Source organism: Arvicola amphibius, chromosome 4, assembly GCF_903992535.2.
Source record: "Arvicola amphibius chromosome 4, mArvAmp1.2, whole genome shotgun sequence".
In the NCBI taxonomy this organism is placed as follows: Eukaryota; Metazoa; Chordata; class Mammalia; order Rodentia; family Cricetidae; genus Arvicola; species Arvicola amphibius.
The window spans coordinates 129,700,073-129,719,941 of NC_052050.1; the positions used below are offsets into that span (position 1 = coordinate 129,700,073).

The following is a 19,869-nucleotide window of genomic DNA, read 5'->3' on the forward strand; positions in this document are numbered from 1 at the left end:
TTTTACCCAGTCGAGGTGAAGCTCCTGTGACATCTTAACAGGAACATTTGAAGAGGGACCACTGAGGAGTTAATGAGCTGGAGGTCTTGAACCAGGCCATAGGTTCCGTTAGGTTTTTTGACAGCAAGTATAGGAGTGTTAAAGAGAGAAGAGGTGGGGTGAAGTAGCTTTTTTCTTAGAAGGTCAGTGATCATAGGCTTAAGTCCCTTAAGGCTCTGGAGAGAGGGTGGGATACTGAGTTTGGGTAATGTACTTAGTAGGACATTGCAGTTGGATAATGATGAGGGAATGGTGTTTAGCAACACAGGGGGTTTGGGTGTTCCAGACTTGGAGGGTCACCTGAGAGGCTGGTAGAAGAAAAGACACGTTGGAGCTGGGAGGTTGGGAGACTAGAAGGAGGAGGGGAGCTTTTGGTGAGTATGGGGTAAGGTGAATGGAAGGAGAAAAGGAAATGGAAGCTCCTACCTTTGCTAAAAAATCTCTTCCCATAAGAGATACCAGGCAGGTTAGCATGAATAAAAATTAATGAGTGAGATAAATACCCCTAAAAACACAGATAAGTGGTGGGGTCTGCTGAGGTAGATAAGACTGTCCCCCTACTCCAACAAAAGGGAAACTAGAAGGAGAGGTAGCCCCCAGAATTCCCTCAGTACCGAGTATGTGGCTCTGGTCACCAAGAGAAAGGAGATGGGCTGTCCTGATACCATGATGTTTACCGGTGGCTCCCTGCTACAGATGACACTTGTGGTTGGTCAGGCCAAAGGATCCCAGGCAGCCTCACTCGTCCATAGCCAGACCTAGAAGATCAACTTGGGAATTTTCTGGGTTTGATGTCTCCATGCCACCATGTGCACGAGGACAATCGACTGCCCAATGTCTTCCCTATGGCATCTTGGACAAGGTCTCACAGGACCAAGATAAGGATTAGGTCATGCTTGGGCCCAGTGACCATCTCTACCACATTTGAAACATGGGCCTGGCAGTTCTTGAGCCCTGGGGGGCAAGGGAGCAGCATGGACAGCACGGATGGGGTGGTCTATCGCCTTGGCCGGTCGGAGGGCTGTGGCTAGCATGTGACTGTGATTACTGCGGGCTTTGTCATTCCTCGTGTGGTACACCTTAAAAGCCAACTCTAAGACTTCTGCCTGCCAGGTCAAGGGGCCTTTCTCCAAATGTCTAAGTTTAGCCTTAATGTCAGAGTAGCACTGAGGGAAAAAATGAGTCATGAGTAACTGTCTTCCATGGTTTCTGGATCTAAGTATATTGTAACAGAGCTTTAGTGGGGTGTTCCAAAAATGCAGAAGGATTTTCTGTCATATCTTGAATGACCTCTGAGAACTTATTATAGTTTACTGGCTTGAGGGCAGCCTTACAGAAACCTGCCAAGAGACAAGTCAAAAACCAGTCCCTAGCTAAAATTCCATTTGGAGTGTTACAGTCCTAGTAAGGTTCCTGCTTGGAGGCTGCCTCTGCCCCCAGAAGGTGTGTTGCATGTGTTTGGTGAATCTCATCTGCATGTAGTCTGGCCTGCTCCCAAACTCGCCTGTGCTCTTCAGGAAGTAGGTTATTAGATAGGATCATATAGATATCATGAATGGTGAGATTATAAGACTGGGTAATATATTGGAATTGTTTTATAGAAGTGGTAGGATTAGATATATAGGACCCCAGTTTTTGTTCTATATGGGAGAGTTCTGAGAGTGAGAAAGGAATGTGTACCCTAATCAATGCGTCTACACCAGTCACCTGTCGCAATGGGAGAATTGCTGCCAGCTTGGCTTGGTTAGGGTTAGGTTCCTTAGCAGCACGTGAGCATGTGAGAGGAGGGATAAAGTATTTGCTTTCTTTCATTAACACTCAGAAATGTCCTGGTTTGCATGTCTCAGCCCCCTCAAAATCTCAGCCAGATTTCCCTAGGTTTCGCAGCTCACTTCTCTTCTTTGCTGGCAGGTACCCCATCATTCTACCAAACACAGCATGTTCCATATTGTCCTGATAGCTATGTCCGAACTCTACAGACTCCATTCTCCCTTCACTGCCCTCATTTCTAGAAGCACCTCATTTTTCTGAAATACCTGTTCTAGCTTAGATTTCTTTCTTCACCACTTGATAGATTCCTTCCCTCGCTAAGTTCTCACTACCCCTTCCCATTGCTACCTCTCCTTCTTGTTCCAGCTGCTAACAAACACTTATCTCCAGAGCCAGCTCCCCTAAGTTCTCCTGAAATTCTTGGGATAGATAGAGCATCAAGTAAGGCCTTCATCCTGCATGGATGTGTCAATACGTTTAATTACTTACTTCTTGCTGTGATGTAGAGGCTAAATAGTCCCAACAGGCTTATGTATATGAGCCCTTGGTCCTCATGTGGCTGTTTTGAGAGTGTGTGGCGCCTTTGGGACATGATCCTTAGAGAACACTGGCCATTAACAGTGGGCCTTGAGGGTATAGCCCAGCTCCACTTGGGAATCCAATTCACTTTGCTTTCTGGTTGGTCTTGGTGATGTAGCCAGATGTGAGTTCTCTCTGCTCCTGTTGCCACACCTTCCTGAAAATGACAGGCCTCGTCCTCTTGAATTGTGAACCAAAGCATGCCTCTCTCCTTCTTTGTTTTTGTTAGACACTTGTCAGAACGATAAGAACTGTAACTAATAACATTCCTAACCAATTTGTTTTATATCTTTTCCCTTACCAAACCCCTTCTATCCCTTCCTCAGGTTTTACTCATATCTAATGGCTTTGTTTCCCACATGCTTTTGTGAAACTTTGTGACATAAACACGCATCCATAATTTGAAACCTCTCGAGGCCCCAAAAGGTCTATTTCCACGTTGACCAAAGGTCAGAGACTTGGGACTTGTTTCTAGTTCCTTCAAGGTTATTGTGTTCTACCTTAGACCAAGTTCCCACCTAGTTGTAAATCAGAGAGTTCAGCTGGCTCAAGGTTATTGTCAACAGGTGTAGCTAATAGCCAGCCCGTGTGCTCCAGGAATGGAGAAGTAGATCTGTTCCTACCTCAAATAAAAGTCTAAGGACACAACTAAGTTCCAGTTCCCTTTATGGAAATAACTTGGGAGTCCACCCAGGGAGTGGTTTGCCTACAGAACATTTTGGTCCAGGGTGGCATGACTTGCTTTGTCCTAGCAACAGAATGTTTAAGTATGAATGTAGCCTGCAACTTCTGATTGGTATGTTCATTTCTTTGTATCATGTTAATGCAGTCTTTTGCCTTACTCCTACCTTCTGCGGTCACAGGTATTTTAAGCATTAGTAAATTAAATGCGTGTGAATTTTAGGTACTCAGGGAAATTCTCTCTCAATACTATCCTATATATTTCTCCATTTTGTTATTTTCATCCACGTCTTCATACTCTTTACTATACTTCTAATCCCCGAGCCCTTACCCTAGTGAGAGGTATTTTTGTCGAGGCTGGTCCTCAGCAGAAACCTCATATCCAATGAAATAATATCAGAAAGTCTTTCAAAAGCCATTAGGTCCTGAGAAGAGCACCTCAGGAACAGATGGGTGTTATTAAAGAGACCCACTGAGGTTTTCTGTCCCTGCTAACAAGTAGGGATGCAGAATCAGGTGCCATCTATGAAGCTATGTTAATTGCTTTACTTGTTGCTATGATAAGATACCCTGGAAAGCAACTCAAGGGTGGTATGGGAAGTCCTTCTGTATATGTGTTGCTTTTATTGGTTAATGAATCAAGATGCTGCTTTGGCCTGTTATAGGGCAGAGTAGAGCTAGGCAGGGAAAACGAAACTGAATGCTGGGAGAAAGAAGGCGGAGTCGTGAGCTGCCACGGAGCTGCCAGAGGAGAAAGACTCAAGCTGCCAGCCAGAACCTTGCCAGTAGGCCACAAGCCTCATGGTAAAATATAAAATAATAGAAATGGGTTAATTTAAGAGATAAGAGTGAGCTAGAAATATGCATAAGCTAACAGGCCAAGCAGTATTGTAATTAATACAGTTTCTGTATGATTATTTTGGTTCTGGGCAGCCGAGAACAAACAAGCACTGTGCTTGCAACACAAGGGAAGAAAATTTTGTTTGATTCAGGTAGGGGATGGTGCCTATTATATCAGGGAAATTGTGGTGGTCAGAGTGACTTCCAGTTGGGACAGTAGGGGGTGTGAGGTGACTGGTTAACTGGACAGTCAGGAAGAAGAAGGCTGTAAGCAGGGCTAGGTTACAGACCTTAGTGCTTGGTCCCCAGTGATCCACTCCCTCCACTCAGGTCCTTAGTGCTTGGTCCCCAGTGATCCACTCCCTCCACTCAGGTCTGACCTTTTAAGGGTTCCATAATGTTTTAAAAGAGAATCACCAGCTGGAGACCAGAAGCCCAAGCGCATGAGCCTGTGGGGAACATTTTGTGATCGAATCACAGCACCTCTTACAAGACGATGCCTTGGTGGCTCTGCTGGCTCAGAAGCCTCACACTCGAGTACTGTGGGCCATAGATTTCCAGGGTATAAGCTACTCAATATGGTACTGTGTTAGGATAACCGGAATGGACTAAAGCACCTCTGGAAAAATAGGCAGCAGCCGAGACCTCATTAGCTTCCACCCACTGTTGCTCTGTTTACCATTTCAACTGTGCCTGTTTGTCCCACAGTCCAAGACCCAGCACGTGGCTTCAGATAGTTCAATCTAAAAACAGTATTTTTTATGGTGGGGAGAGAGACCCTTATTAGGATACCATAACTCTACTTTTAAATATGCAAATGGCAAAATAGGTTTACAGGTGTAATTAATGTTGCAGACATTAAGATGGGCAGTGTCTTCGACTATGAATGTGGGTCTAACTAATCTCATTTTTAACTTGCAAATTTTAACTGTTGGAAAGGAGAGATTATGAAGGCACAAGCAAGGTTTGGTGACGGGAATGAAGTGCTACTGTTGGCTATCATGAAGGGAAACATGGCGAGGAGCTGAGGGAGCCTCCTGGGTGTCCTTCAGCGTGGAAGTGGGCATCCACTAAAGCTAGAATTCCACAACAGCCTGGGTGAGATTAGAGGTGGTTTGTTGACTTGAGAGTCCAGAGTTAGCAATATCTCTGGAAAATCATGGGCTTACAGAAAACTTGAGCTCATCAACCTGTGTTTTGTGGGGCCAGTGAGTGTGTGGTCATTTGCGAGGAAGCCATGGACTATTGATGCACACAGAGTGGCCACCCCTCATCATTAATTTTCCTTCTGCCTTGGCTCATTCTCATCAGCATATGAAGTAAAGGCCATTTCTTACACTTTAAGCTGTTAGCCAGCTTTCCACAACTGTAACACAATACTTATGACCATTAACTCAAAAAGTGTAAAGGCTTTAAACCCTATGGTGGTGTTAAAGCTTCTAGTCATGATTTGGTCGTCATGATTTGGAACTTAGGCAAGGCACTTGATCGTGGTGGGGACATATGCTAAAAGTGATGAGGTGGAGAAAAACGACAAACTTGCCAGAAACTAAGAAAGAATGGCAGAGACTAAGTCCTCCCTCAAGGGGCATGCTGTTTCTGATACCCAAAGACCTCCCATTGGGGCTCACCTCTAAAAAGGCTCCACCTACTCACAGTGGCATCCGAGAACCAACATCTTCACACATGGTGTTTGACCATACATTCAGGATACAAAGTATAGCGCAAACTACCACATTTCTCTAGACCTTACTCTCCTGTTATTACTGTTTTCTTCCTGACTTCCTTTATTACTGAAACTCCTTGAAAGAACTGAGAGCATGTGTGTGTGTGTGTGTATGTGTATACTGCTTTTCCACTCCCTCCGCAATGCCAGTCTGATCTTTGTTCCTCACAAGAACACAGGAACAAGGCCTCGTGGCTTCCATGCTGCTAAGTCCCAGCATTCAATGTCTAGCCCTCATCTTGGTTGACCCACAGCCAGCATTTGACATAATTGATTCTCCTTCTTCTCTGACCATTTAATTTGAAATATTGAACTTGCTTAATTTGAAAAGCTTGAATGACCTCATTGAATTAATCAGCTTAATCAGTCTTTTCTTAGTATCATGCTTGTGAAATCCTGTTAGCCGACTGAATTCTTGACTTCAAAGATTACATGGTAAAGATAAAAACCAAATTACTAACATGGAAATTCTTATCTGAGAATCTTACCATTTTAGGTGAGAGTTGTGCCCCCCCCCCCGCCCCAGGCCTGCCACTTCTCTAGAAAACAACCCTTTCCATTTCCTTTCTCTAGGACTCAAAGCCTGAAGAATTTTGGTCTTTAGATTGATGTTATGCAGTTACTTCTAGATGGAGCCTATGCATTTTCTGTCAAAAGGTAAAGTTCACCTTCTTGTGGGACTCAGGAAACAATGCCGTAAAGCATGTGACCTTTGTATTCCGATTACTTCAAAATGAAAACATGAGAACACAGTGGTGTCGTGAAGGGGGGGTGTCTCTTTCTAACTGAAGGCCACATCCTCCAGGAATTCCTCAGTCCTCAGTTGTCTTGCCAATAGTGAAGTTTGCCTCATATCATAGGAATGAGCTCTGCAAACAACCATGTTGCACCTAGAAACCACTTCGAACAGTGGTTCTCAACTTCCTAATGCTGCGACCCTTTAATACAGTTCCTCGCATTGTGGTGATCCTCAGCCATAGAATTATTTTTGTTGCTACTTCATAATTGTCATTTTCTACTGTTATGAATACTAATGTAAATATCTGATATGTAGGATGGTTAACCCACAGGTTGAGAACTAGGGACTTAGACTCAGACATAAGTTACCACTTCTTCTTTGACCCAATATTTCTCACCTAAGCCTTGTTGACTTTTTCTCAGAATTGCCCATCAGTCCAGTTCCTTGTCCCTTAGGAAGCAAACGCAATCTTCTAAGTCTCTGCAGATGATTGGGTACTCACACTTTCATGATCCCCCTGTGCATGCCATAGCTTGGTTCGCCTCTTCTCCTATTAATATGTTTGTTGCAGGGTCCACTTTAGCAGAAACTTGAAAAAGCACACAGGGCATTTATTCATCCCCCTTGCATTGACACTTAGCTGAGAGCCAGAACTTGCTCCGTATCCCTGATCAGTCGTGTAGTAAGTATTAGCTCCTGGTAAAATTGGTCGTTTGCAAATGGCACTGTTTTCCTTGGTAATACAAGTTAAGTAAGAAGAGTTAGCTCATGGAAGTGTGAGAATAAACAAGCAAAGCAGGAGATGACTTCCACAGTGTGGCTGGGACGTGGCCAGCACCTATTCTATTTCAAAATATTGTTACGTTTGTGCATATCAGAGATGAATTCTGGGAGAACAATCCCCATAGAATGTCTGGCATAAATGTTTGCCAAATATAACTTGCTAAACTATGTAAATGCCAGACTTTGAACTTAGGAGAGCAGAGACTAAATATTTAATATTTAGGCATTGTATTTTTACAAAGACAAATGCTCATAGTGTTGCCCTAATTGTTTCTGCATTTAGGTTTCTTTTTATTCAAAGTGGTCATCTGTTTAGTTTCTATGCAGATTTGAGGGAGCTTAAGAAATCAGGAAAAGGAAGCATTCGTATAGCAACACTTGTATCCTTTAAAGAAGAAAATTTGCATACCCACATTAAATATCAGGAAAATGTTATTTTTATGCATTAGATATTCTTGTCTGAGCCTACAGTGAACTTACCATTTTTGTAAGAAGCTGGTTTTTCCATTTTATTGGTATTTTTCATTTGTATGATAAGAGATAGCTGCTGTTAATTCTTCACGGCATATGTTTGCATAAATGTTGCTAAAATGGATAACCGAAGACAAATTAAAACATGTAAAATATTTACTAAAATTAAAGATCCCAGTGGATTGAGTTTCTAAGCTTTAAAAATGAACAAATAGGTCAAGGCCAGGCCACATGAAGGAAAATATACTAGAAAAACATCAACACTAAACTGCAGATAATATACGATTGTCTATATTTGATTGTCTCATTCTAAGTATAAACTACATTAAATTATCTTAATCATTTATCTTTCTTGAGCTTTGCAGGGATTTTTTTTAACATTGAATTATTTACATACTCTCTCTAGTGCAGAAATAAATCAGTGACCGGCCTTGGGAAGCTAATTTTGTTGTGAAGTTGAAGATTCATATAAATAATAGTTTGTAGGTGTATCATTTGGATCATCAGTCTGTAATTGATTAAAGAATGTTTTTTTTAATTTAAAGGAAGTCAAGAAAGTCATGGTTATATATAAGAGAAGTTAGAATGAAATTATTTCAATCATATCCCTAAAATGTTAAGTCCTTGAAGTATGAATTGAGTCTTTATAATAAAATTAGTATCTACTTGCTACCTTTGCACACTTTTTCTTTCCTACCTTCTTTTTTCCCCTACCTCTAAACAATCCCTTAGGTCATTTACCTTTGTGCTAAACACCTGTGGAAAAATGATCCTTGGGTATCTCTTGTTGTATGAGGTTCTCTCTTTTTGTTACAGAACCTGGGAAGACTTTAAATTCAACAGATAAACACTGATCTTACTGTTTGAGTGGAGTTCTGCTTTGCCCTCCACCGCCCCCTCCCCCACTCCACACCCTGCCTAATCTCAGAAAGCCCACAAAACTGAGGCTACTTCCCAGGAGAGGACAGGGCCACACCTGCAGGGTATTTAAAAGGTCTCTGAAGGAAAGGCCGGGTGGTTTTTCAGTTCCTTCTGGTCTCCTCTCTGGGGGCTGGGAGACCATCAGGGAGTGTTTTACTCATTAAGCCTGGACTTTTAATTCGGCCGGATCTGATTTATTGCATCAGTGGAGAGACTTAATATTGGGGTACAGAAATCTTTCATCTGGTGCATTGAGGGCAGGAGAGTGAGGCTCCAGGGGTGATCCCTAACACTTACTAGTGTGAAAAGCCATGAAAATGGTTATTCATATTGATTCACTGAAAGCATATCCATGTTTGCTTTCAGTGGAATCACTCAGTTCCTCACCGGAATGATAAACCAAAGAACGAGCAATGTCCTTGGAAGACATGAGCATGGATAAGCACACTGGAGACACAGAAAGACACAGACACAGAGTCCAGGCTCTTATCTTAACTGGATGGTCTCCAACTCAGTGACATTGACCAAGTCATTTACCCTGTCTGGGCTCCAGTTTTCATCATATGGCCCCAGCAATTTGTGGTATCTGAGGATGTTTCTAGCTGCAAGGATATCATATTAATCAATATTGCATTTTGATATGTGGAACTTCCTGTACCCATTGAACTTCTTGCTTTCTATGAATAAGGTTCCATAAAGACTGTTAATACAGAGTCCAAGAGCCTCCTCGAATTCTATCTCAAATGCAATTATTTGAGTCTCTTATCTTCGCATGTTAATGAGCAGGTACAAGGCTCAAGGAAGAGGTGCAGGGAAGCATAAAATGAGAAAGTAGTAGAACAAGGAATATTGTTAATCCATAAAATGAATAACTTGCTGTTGGACAATTGAAAATGGCTGTGCACTGCAGCTAATTACATTCTAATTGGCTGTAGTTACAAGTACTTTATTTTCAAAAAACTTTTTCCAAGAAAATTTGTAAAGGCTACCTCTGAGGCTAAGGAACAGAATTATCATGCGCTTGTATACTATTGTGCTAAAATCCATAGTGTGCAAGGATTATGTGGGGGCTGTTTTTTTTCCTCCTTATTTGTAATGCATATAGTCATTTGAGTTGGAGTAAATCTCAGAAGAACATAAAACATTTCTTATGCTTGATAAAATACATTCGGGCATAGTTGCACATAACAAATGAAAAGATTATCAAAAGTTCAAATCAAGGAAATGGTCAAGTAAAAGCTTTTGGAGTACACTTACAAATCTAAAAATATGATTTATATTGGATGAATATGAAGGCATATACATGTACCTCGGTTTCAGAATAACATTAGATTTGCATTGATGGCACAGAACTCCATGAAAATAAAAATCAAGTGCTGCTTGTATTTATGCATGTGGCCACTCTGTCACAGCGCTCTTCTTGAAGCTAAGCACAGCATTGATGTAAGGGTAAAAGCATACATATTTAGAAGGCAATTTGACTGCATGAGTATTTCACAAAAAAAAAAAAAAACACAGTAGTAGATACAAGGTAAGGTTCATGACCTCCCCAGCCACAAGCATTGGACCAGATTAAACACTATCAGACATGAACCCCCTTTTGTGGAGCAGTCCTCAAATCCAATTCCGAAGCAGCTGGTTACCCCTATAATCACCATGCCACTATTGCACCTGGCAGGCTGGTTTTGCAGCCTTCGGGGGTCCAGCAAAGGGGAAGACCACTGATGTCTTTGCATCTCAATAGCCTGCATAGCAATTTTCAGAACATTGAAAACTGATCAGCAGGGAGGAAGTATTGCCACTAAGCTCTGCTAAGCAACCAGGCATATTGGTAACAGCTTTTATTGTTTTGGGATCTCTGGGGTCTCTCTGACCCATAACTCATATGGAGGTAACCTATGCCAGACACTGACATTTTCATTTGCTAACTCATGTCTTCTGGGAGCAGTATTGTTCAAGCATGCAGGGTACTTGAGTATTCTTTGTAAGCTTGTCTATACCTAAATTTCCTCACACTACACCAGGGATCATAAATGTATTATGTTTGCAAATTAAAAATGAATCCTTAAAAATTAACTAGAATTGTTTCTGGGATATAGTAGACCCTCATGAAACAATTCTTATTCTATACTTTGGAACTTGTGTGTTTATGTAGAATATCCTGGTGTTCATGGGAGCTCGGGTGTGCCCAACTTACAGATGAGAAATCTAAGGCCCGTTAAGCATTCAGGCCTAGAGCTGTTCTTTTCTATCTCCTTTCTCACGCCACCTGCTTTATGTCAATAAATATCTTTGAGCTAACTAGTGATGTCATATTGCATTCATACAGCATCAGGCAGAGTCAGAGGTGCTTGGTATTCTCATTAGCCTGTGCAGTTCACTGGAAGTGAAGCCGGCATTTCTGTGTAACTCTTAGAAACAGATAAAACATCTCACGGAGGGCCAGTTCTCGGTTAGGAGATGGAACCCTGGTTATACTGAAGGAACCCTGATGGTTGCTAGTTCATAAAGTTTAACATCTCAGTCTTAGGGAAATCACTTAAATATTGCTGCTCATAATATTAGAAAGGGGGAATTTTATCTATTTTTTACTGGTTAGTTCTTAACGTGGTGCTCTTTTAAGTTGCAGGAGAAACATTTTCTAAAGTCAGCCCTTAAGTTCCCTTGTGGTCCAAGGACGAGCAGTGTGGGCAAATGGTGTCTCATTTCCTTTGGGGCCCCCTAGCTCATTCTTCCCTCCCTATCCCAGGAGGATGCCGTCATCGCTGGTCCTAACACCAACCCTGAAGTTTATCTTTTATTTTTTCTCTTCTGTTTCTGCCTTCTACTGTTATGATCTAGCTGGAGGGGCTCCAGGGCCACACACAGAGCATGCATCTATGACATTATCTTTTGTGGAGTCAGGAAGGGAACTTACTCTCTTAAAAAGGGAGGGGAGTCGAAGCCCTGCATAACTAGGGACCGACCCTCCAGGAGCAGAAACAGGAAACAGAGGCTTGTTTAACAAGTGACATTAAGGCTGAATCACAGGTAAACACTGTGAAACTGAACTATGGTGGCTTGAGGAGGACAAAGACTACCTTTAAAGAGAGCAGAAATACTTAGTCTTCTCGGAGCCAGAGGAACAATCTTTCGCGATGCCATCCCCACTACTGACCACTATTGTGTGCTTAAGGAAAACACCCATCCTTTTCTGTCCTTCCCCAGTCCCTCTTCCACTATGCCCTAAATTCTTGCTCCTGCTTCCCTGCCTGGCAAACGCTGTCAGGGACATCTTCATGCACTGTTCTCTTTTGGTATTTATGTGTTTCTTACCCTGCCTCTGCCTTGCCTTTATCTTTCCCTCCTCCTTTCGTCTCTCCTCTGCCTACAATCTCTAATTCCTCCTCAGTATCATTTGCTTTATCATCAATTTGTCCCTTTTCACTGTGAAGAACTTCTCCTGTCCACGGGAGTTTCTCCTCACACAGTGAGACAACACCGAGGCCTCCTGGGGTTTCATATTTCTTCAGTCCAGGAGGGCTGGCCTTGCCCTTAGACTTACAGGATGCTGCCTTGGTGGGATAATCTTGCAGGCATTTGTCTTCATGTATAGACACATTGGTCTCTACTGCTGCCCCACAAGAAGTCTCTGTAACTGAATTGTCTAGTTTAAATGCATAGGCCACAAATTGTCTATACCAGAATTGTCAATGCTTCTACTTTACCAAAGAATTCAGTCTCTTTGAAAGTTGTCCACCATATCTGAGTAAGCAATCAAATGTCCCAGTTCTCAGGGGTAGAAGGGGTACTGCAGATGTACCTCACATCCAGGGCCAAAAGCAAACAAACAAACCAACAAAACAAACAAACAAAAAAAAGGAAGAAGCATCATTTTGGATTTGAATGCTAGTTGCCTTTGCTAAATATCTTGATTTTGGCTGCCATTCCCCACACCATCCCCAACATTTCTGCTGCTATTACTTTGGCGGGGCTGTAAAACGAATGCGTATTCTGATTTTTTTTTTTCTCCACAGAACCTTAAGTTCTTTAGAGTAAATATACTACATGTAGCCACAAAATCAATCAAAATGGAAGGCAGCACAACTTTACCCAGAATTTTTTTTTTTAACAGATACACAGTTCAGTTTTTCCAGGTTTCATAATGAGTTATGGGGTGGGTCTGTAAACCTCTTCCCTCCAAAGCATCTACAAACAATTTTCTTTTTTAATCTAAGAATGTTCATGGGGAACTCAAACAAGAAGACAAAAAAATAAATCAAATACCCTAGAAAAAGGAGAAAGAAAATGAAAACAACACCCCTCTCCCCCAGCCTCAGTACTTGGAGCAAAGGGTCTCAGAGAGCTATCAGATACTATCTAGATATTAGATATTAGCTTGCCTCTCAAATGCTATTAGATAGTATCTAGGGATATTTTGATAGTCGCATCTGCGGGATCTAGCGGGAGGGTAGAAACTGTTGCTACTGGTACCTCATGGAATAGTCCAGAGCCCTGCAAAGCATCCCACAATGCATGGGAACACTCTCCACAAGGACTTGTCCAGCTCAACATGGGGTGAGTGTCTCTACTGGAGTCTCCTGCACAGTGAGTGTGATGCTTTGCACACATACACGCATGCATACATGCACAACACAGCGTAATATTTGCACACAGTTGGCCTCTGTTCTCACTGATCTGAACTTACCCCTTTTCTTCTTAATTCTATGTCGTGATTATTTTTCATGTTGACACATAGAATTTATGTAGTTTTTGACTGCTGCATAATTTTTACTTGGCTTATCATACTAGAACACACCTACTAAACTCCATGACGTTTAATTTTGTCTTGTTACAGCCTGACCTCCATGAAAGAAATTACTGAAAGAGAAACGACACAGAAGGCTGGAGGCTTCCTCTGCCTGGTGATTTTCGCTTGCTTCATTTTCGTTAGAAACCCAGCTTCGGGATGCTATTCACAATGAAACCCCAATCAGCCACTTTCTTACAAATCGGGTCCTCCAAGACCTGTGTCACCCACGAGGCTGGGACGAGGAAAGAACTACCCTCCCCCATTCTGTAGACATTTCGAATGCCTGACTCACCAGGCAGCAAATCTTGTCAGCTGTGGAAATGTTAAGCTTAGCGGGCTTGCCATGGCTGAACCACATCCAAACCTTCTTAAGAACCTGGATTAGTTAAAATATGCTAGAGATCCAGGCTGTCCCTTAGGTTAATAATGAAACAGGAACTTCAAAGCCGTCCTTCATTGTCTTAGGTTTTTCATCTTATCCTTGGAGTTCAGTCCAGAAGTTCAACCAGCTGATATTTTTTACTGATTTCATAGGCCCACATTTTGATTGGAAAAGCTAGGATTGTTCTTATCGTACAGCACAGTGATTCTCAGCCTTCCTAATACTGCAGTCCTTTAATACAGTTCCTCATGTTACGGTGATCCCTAGCCATAAAAATATTTTGTTGCTACGTCGTTACTGCAATTTTGCTACTGTTATGGATTGTGATGTAAATACCGGATATGCAGCCTTTCTGATATGTACCGCTGTGAAAGAGTTGTTCCAGCCCCAAAGGGGTCACAACCCACAAGTTGAGAACCACTGGTATAACTAGCAGCTATAAGGTGTCCTTAGAATCGAGGCACAGAAGTTTGCTGTCAACTGAGCAGTGAGAGTCGGGCGGGCTGTTTAAGCTAAGTGTCACTTTCAGGACCTGGCAGAGCAGGTTATTGCGGGGAAAACATTTCATCATTGTTTCCCACCCGACACGGCTGACCTCCCAGAATCATGGATTTTACTGTAGGCGGCTAGCGTTTGGGTGTGTGTTTGGGAGAGTGGGCGTGAGATCAAGCCTGAGGCTATACTCAGGGTCCACCAGTGAACTACTCCAGCCACAGGGTTTAGCTATTTTATCTCACTGTGAGCAGCGTGCAATTTAATTTTCTTTCAAATTAGTCTCTGCTGCTTTATGAGAACTGGTCAGAGTTCATAGCCTGAGTAATCTCTCTCTCTCTCTCTCTCTCTCTCTCTCTCTCTCTCTCCCTTCCTCCCTCCCTCCCCCTCTCCTTCTAACCTGTTTCCTCTAACAGGAGCACCACCATTTCTTTATTAAAACATGAAATCAAAACAAGACAAGAGCAAAACCGCCTTCGATTTTCCCTTCTTTTAAGACCTTGCGGGTGCTGTTGGAGTCATCACCCTTAGCTGTGTCTCCTCCATGGCAACAGGACTGCCACACTGTCAACTTCCTGCTTTTCCCATAGACTCAAAAATCAAAGCTTTCTTGTGATCCTTCTTATCTAAGCAGGCTCCTTACTAAGGTGTCTGTGGGGGCTCCGATAAGTCGCTGTAGATTGGGACAAGCTGGTCATGTACTGGCTACCTCCCTGGAGAATGGTTTGATTGTGAATTCCATGCTAGCCCTCTCGTGAATGTGAAATGAAAGGCCACACAAGAAGGGCAGGCAGGGTCCAAAAGTCAGTTACTGCTTCCTGGGCCAATGATTTACTAAGTGCCTTTGAGGAATCCACTCACTTCCTCCATGTGATAAAGTTATTTGATATGAGGAGAAGCGGCAATGCTTTCTTATCTTCTCAGCAGCCAGAAGCCATAAAGCCAAGGCCATGGCCAAGTCAGTTTTACTGTTCCTCCTGGAAGCCTTTGTAAAGGAGCTCGGGAAGGCTCAGCTGGGGAAAGATGGTGGAAAGGGAAAGTGACTGAGTGTAGGTTGGGAAAGGACCCTAACAGGAAGAGAGCAGAGCAGAGGATCCTGGGTAGAAAAACAGACAAACCCTAGAACTTCCTCTCAGGAGCTACCACCCCATCCTTGAAAAACTTCCTGTTTTATACCCAGTGGCAGAAGCCTGAGGCTAGAAGGGCTGCTCAGGATTTCCAAGAAAGAACTTTTTGTTTTTATTTTAAAAATTCTCTCTCTCTCTCTCTCTCTCTCTCTCTCTCTCTCTCTCTCTCTCTCTCTTTCTTTTTTTGAAATTAAGTCTAGGAGTCTCAACCAGGAACATGTACACAGACCTTTCCCTTTTGGCCGCTGGAAGCTCCCCATTTTCCACGCTGCATTCCTTTCTTTTTTCTTAGTGTGTATTACTTGTATAAAATAACGGACTTTACAGTGACATTTCCAAAGGTGCACATAAATTTAATTTGATCTCTTCTGCCCTGCCTTGTCCTCTCTTGACACCTCCCTCACACTTCCCCCTGACTGTCTTCTACAAAATCCTACTGCTTTCATGTCTTTTTTTTCCCCTAAATAAATCTGGATTCCTAACTTGAGGAAATAATGTAGTACATTTGTCCTTCCGAGTCTGGCTTATCACATTTAACACGATGAGCACTAGCGCCAGGCATTTACTCGAAGTGTCCAAAGTCCCATTTTCTTTGTAGTTGAACCACACTCTACTTCTTGCATTCATCCCCTGACAGACTCCTAGAACATGATGGTAAATATGGGTGAGCAATCTCTATGGTTTGCAAATTAGAATTTCTTTGATACAGAACCAGGAGTAGTATTGCATGATAATTCTATTTTTAGTTATTTGGGGGAAACTCCGTCCTGATTTCCACAGTGGATGAGCTAGTTTGTGTTCCTACCAACAGTGAAGAAGGGTCTCTTTCCACTCCTGCATCTTTGCCAGCTTTGATTGTTTTCTTGATAATAATTCTGGTTGGAGAAAAAATCATAATGGTGTGTGTGTGTGTGTGTGTGTGTGTGTGTATTTATTTATTTGTGAGAGAGGAATATGTGTGTGGCCATTGAACACTTGAGAATGTAGCTTTTCTCATTTCTCTTGGCTGAAGATGTTGAATGAACATTTTTAAACGTAGTGTGTTTCCGTGTGTGTGTGTGTGTGTGTGTGTGTGTGTGTGTGTGTGGCTGTGTATATGAATGATGGAAGGCAGAGGTCAATCTTGAGTGTTATTACTCAGAAGCCACTTGCCACTTGCCCTGTGTTTTGAGAGGAGTATTTTCCTTGCCTGGAGCTGGCCTGGAAGCTAGGTGAGCTGCCCAGCAAGCCCCAGGGATCCACTTCTTTCATGTCCTCAGGGCTGGAATACAAGTGGGTGACAACATGCCTGGGTTTTTACATGGGTTCTGGGGATGGATCTGAGGTGCCCATGCCTTCATCACAAGAGCTATGGATCCAGCTATCTCCTTGGACCTAGCTTTTCATGAATTTATGGCCTTTGTACTTCTTTTTGAGAAGTGTCTTTTAACAGGCTTTTCTCTTTTGGGCCACCAACCAGCTCCCAGACGATGACAATGAGACCTGTTATCAGTTTTGAATGCTCAGTCTTCTCTTACTTCTTATTTTCCTTATCTATGTTTTACCTAGGGGCTTTTTACCTACCTTTCTTCTTTCCTCCCTCCTTCTCTCTCTCTCTCTCTCTCTCTCTCTCTCTCTCTCTCTCTCTCTCTCTCTCTCTCTCTCTTTCCTGCTTCTTGTGTCTGTCTATCTGGCAGCCTGGTTTCTGGTCCCAGATATACCCCTTTTGCTCTTCTTCATTCTCTTCTCTTTCAAGCCTAGATTTTCCCTCCTACTTATTTTCTCTGTCCACTGGCCCTGCCTAGCTATTGGCCTTTCAGCTTTTTAAACCAAATAGGTACCTTAGGCAAGCAAGGTAAAGTGAATGCAACACATCTTTACATGTTTACATAATTAAACAAATAGAGCATAAACAAATGTACACATTTTTCCCTTGTAAAGTTGGCTCTTGCCCATTTATTGATTAGATTGTTATTTTTTGGTGCTGAAGCTTTTTAGTTACTTACATATTTATGTAGTTTTTTATGTTAATCCTCTGTCAGGTGGGTAGCTGACAATTTTACATCTCAATTCTGTTTAAAAAAATCTTTTCAATTCGTTGTTTCCTTGGTGTATAGAAACCTTTTAATTTGATAATGTCCTATTCATTAGCCCCTTCTGGCATCTTATGAGATATTAGAATGCTATTCAGAAAGCTACTGGCTGTGGTTGTCTTTTCTAAACAATTGTTTCAACATTTTATTTGTTTATTTACACTCTTTCCATGTGCGGGTGTTTTGCCTACATGTGTGTCTGTGTTCTGTGTGCACTAAGAGCTCTCAGAGGTCAGAAGAGGGCCCAGAGCTCCAGGAACTAGAGTTTCAGATGGTTGACATTCACCTTCTGGGTGCTGGGAATAGAACCCAGGTCCTCTAGAAGAGTGGCCACATGCCTCTAACCACTGAGCAATCCCTCCAGCCTCTGTCCCATAAACCATGTTTCCCCTGGGTTTTCCTCTAATGGATCTTACATTAAGATCTCTGCTACATTTACCATGCTGTTTCTCCAAGTGTGTTTTAAGTGACTTCTCCCACTGAGTCTTTGGGAATACCGTAATACTTTATAGCAATAGATCTCCAAAACCATTCGTGTTTATTTTGCAGTTCCTAGGAGCTATGAGTCAGTGGAGGTGATGGGTGTTTCAGATTGAATCTGACATCTTCCTTTCAGCCTCATCTTTGAGTGCCTGGTCCTCAGCTCATATTTTGGAAGCCCATTCATCTTTTAAGACATGGGACCTAACCAGTAGAAGCTGGGTTCTAAGGATATAACTTTGAAGGTTGTGTTTGGCTCCTTGGTTTCTGCCTCAGTTTCTGCTTATAAGTCCACAGTGATATGAACAGTCTCCCTTATGTGCTCCAGCATCCATGATCTGAGCTGTTCTGTGCTGTCTTCTCCGGCACGATAGACTTAGCTCTTGTGACCATGAGTCAAGATTAGTTTTTCCTTCTTTAAGTTGCTTCTATCAGGCATCCCTTCACTGAGACACCAAGCCATCCACACAAATGTCATCTTAGAGTTTGCTGGCACAGTTTAAAATGCCACCTTTCTTAGGAGTTAGCCTGAATAATTGCGAAGAATAATAGGGACAAAGGGCGCAAAGTGTAACTCAGTGTCCTGCTGTCATGGCGCCATTCCCAGAGAGGGAGCGATGGGTGGCCGATCCTTCTCCACTTGAGTGTGAAGCAAACTGACCTCTCAACGGAACAAAGCAGAAACTCATTTCTCTGTGTGATTCAGTCTTGGGAGTTCACATGCCTAGAGAGCGGTGTAAAAATAGTACAGCCCTAAACCTTCTAGGGAAGTAACTTTTTTTTTCTCTAACAGAACAATTTCTGAAAATTGATGCTGAAATTATAGTTTGCACATTGTAATGCCTTGAATTTCCCTTCTCCTTCACTGTAAATAGCATTGTGCTGTGTCCAATTGCACGGATGGAACAAAATTACCGCAGGAGATTGCAGAGTAACGTTCTTCAACCCAAATGCTGCCCGTTCGTTAAACATGGAAAATTTCAATGGGGAAGCCAACAAGTGCGGGTGGGAGCTGAGTCAATGTTTTGATGACTGTGACCTTTACCATGAAAATGAACAATATGCTCTCTGCTTTGAATATCGCTGTAGACTTTTATTTATGTTATTTTTTTAAATTTAAAATAAATGTTGTTCAGGCAGTATAGTCTGATCACTCACTGTTCCTCTTCCCCCTGCTCCTCCAGACCCTCACAGACCTTCCCATCCACCCAACTCTGTGCACCCCCTCCTTAGAATCCGAACAGGTAAACAAAAAAAGCAAACAAATACGTATAAAAAATAATGACCAGCACTCGGGAGGCAGAGGCAGGCGGATCTCTGTGAGTTCGAGGCCAACCTGGTCTACAAGAGCTAGTTCCAGGACAGGCTCTAAAAAAAAAGCTGCAGAGAAACCCTGTCTCGAAAAACCAAATAATAATAATAATAATAATAATAATAATAATAATGAGAAAGTACAAGAAACACACACACACACACACACACACACCATAAAAATACAAAACCGGCAATCATATTATACAAGCAAAAGACCAAGAAGGCAAAAATGCCTTAAACAACGTGATGTGGGACAAAAAGGCTGTATGTGTGGGCTGCTAATCTATGCATATTTAAACTGTCAATCACATATACATCGGTAAATCTACTCACAGCCTTTTCATGGATTTTCTTGCTTGTATTTGAAACTTTTTGCTATTTTCTTTTCTTGCTTTTCAAATTTAGCTGTTTGCGTGTACGGTGGATGTTTGCACACAGGAGCCAGCAGACCTTCAGAGGTCAGAGGGCAACTTGTTGGAATTGGATCTCTTCTTCCACCGTGCTTCTGGGAACAGAGCTGAGATCAGGGTGGCAAGCCCTCCACACACTTAGCCATCTCACCCACGCTACCTGCATGGATTTTCGTTTTGTTTGTAGAGGCTATGGCATGAGAACCCTTTCGATTTTCAAACCTGTTGAGTTAAAGGAAACTAACCCAGAA

At 42.4% G+C, this 19,869-nt stretch overlaps 1 long non-coding RNA gene across 1 annotated transcript; it reads left to right on the forward strand.

Moving 5' to 3' along the window:
• The first annotated feature begins 6,212 nt into the window (after positions 1–6,212).
• On the forward strand, positions 6,213–19,168 carry LOC119812903. Its single transcript, XR_005285127.1, has 3 exons — positions 6,213–6,292; positions 13,387–13,453; positions 18,770–19,168. It is a non-coding gene; the product is annotated as an uncharacterized LOC119812903 (long non-coding RNA).
• The last annotated feature ends 701 nt before the right edge of the window (positions 19,169–19,869 follow it).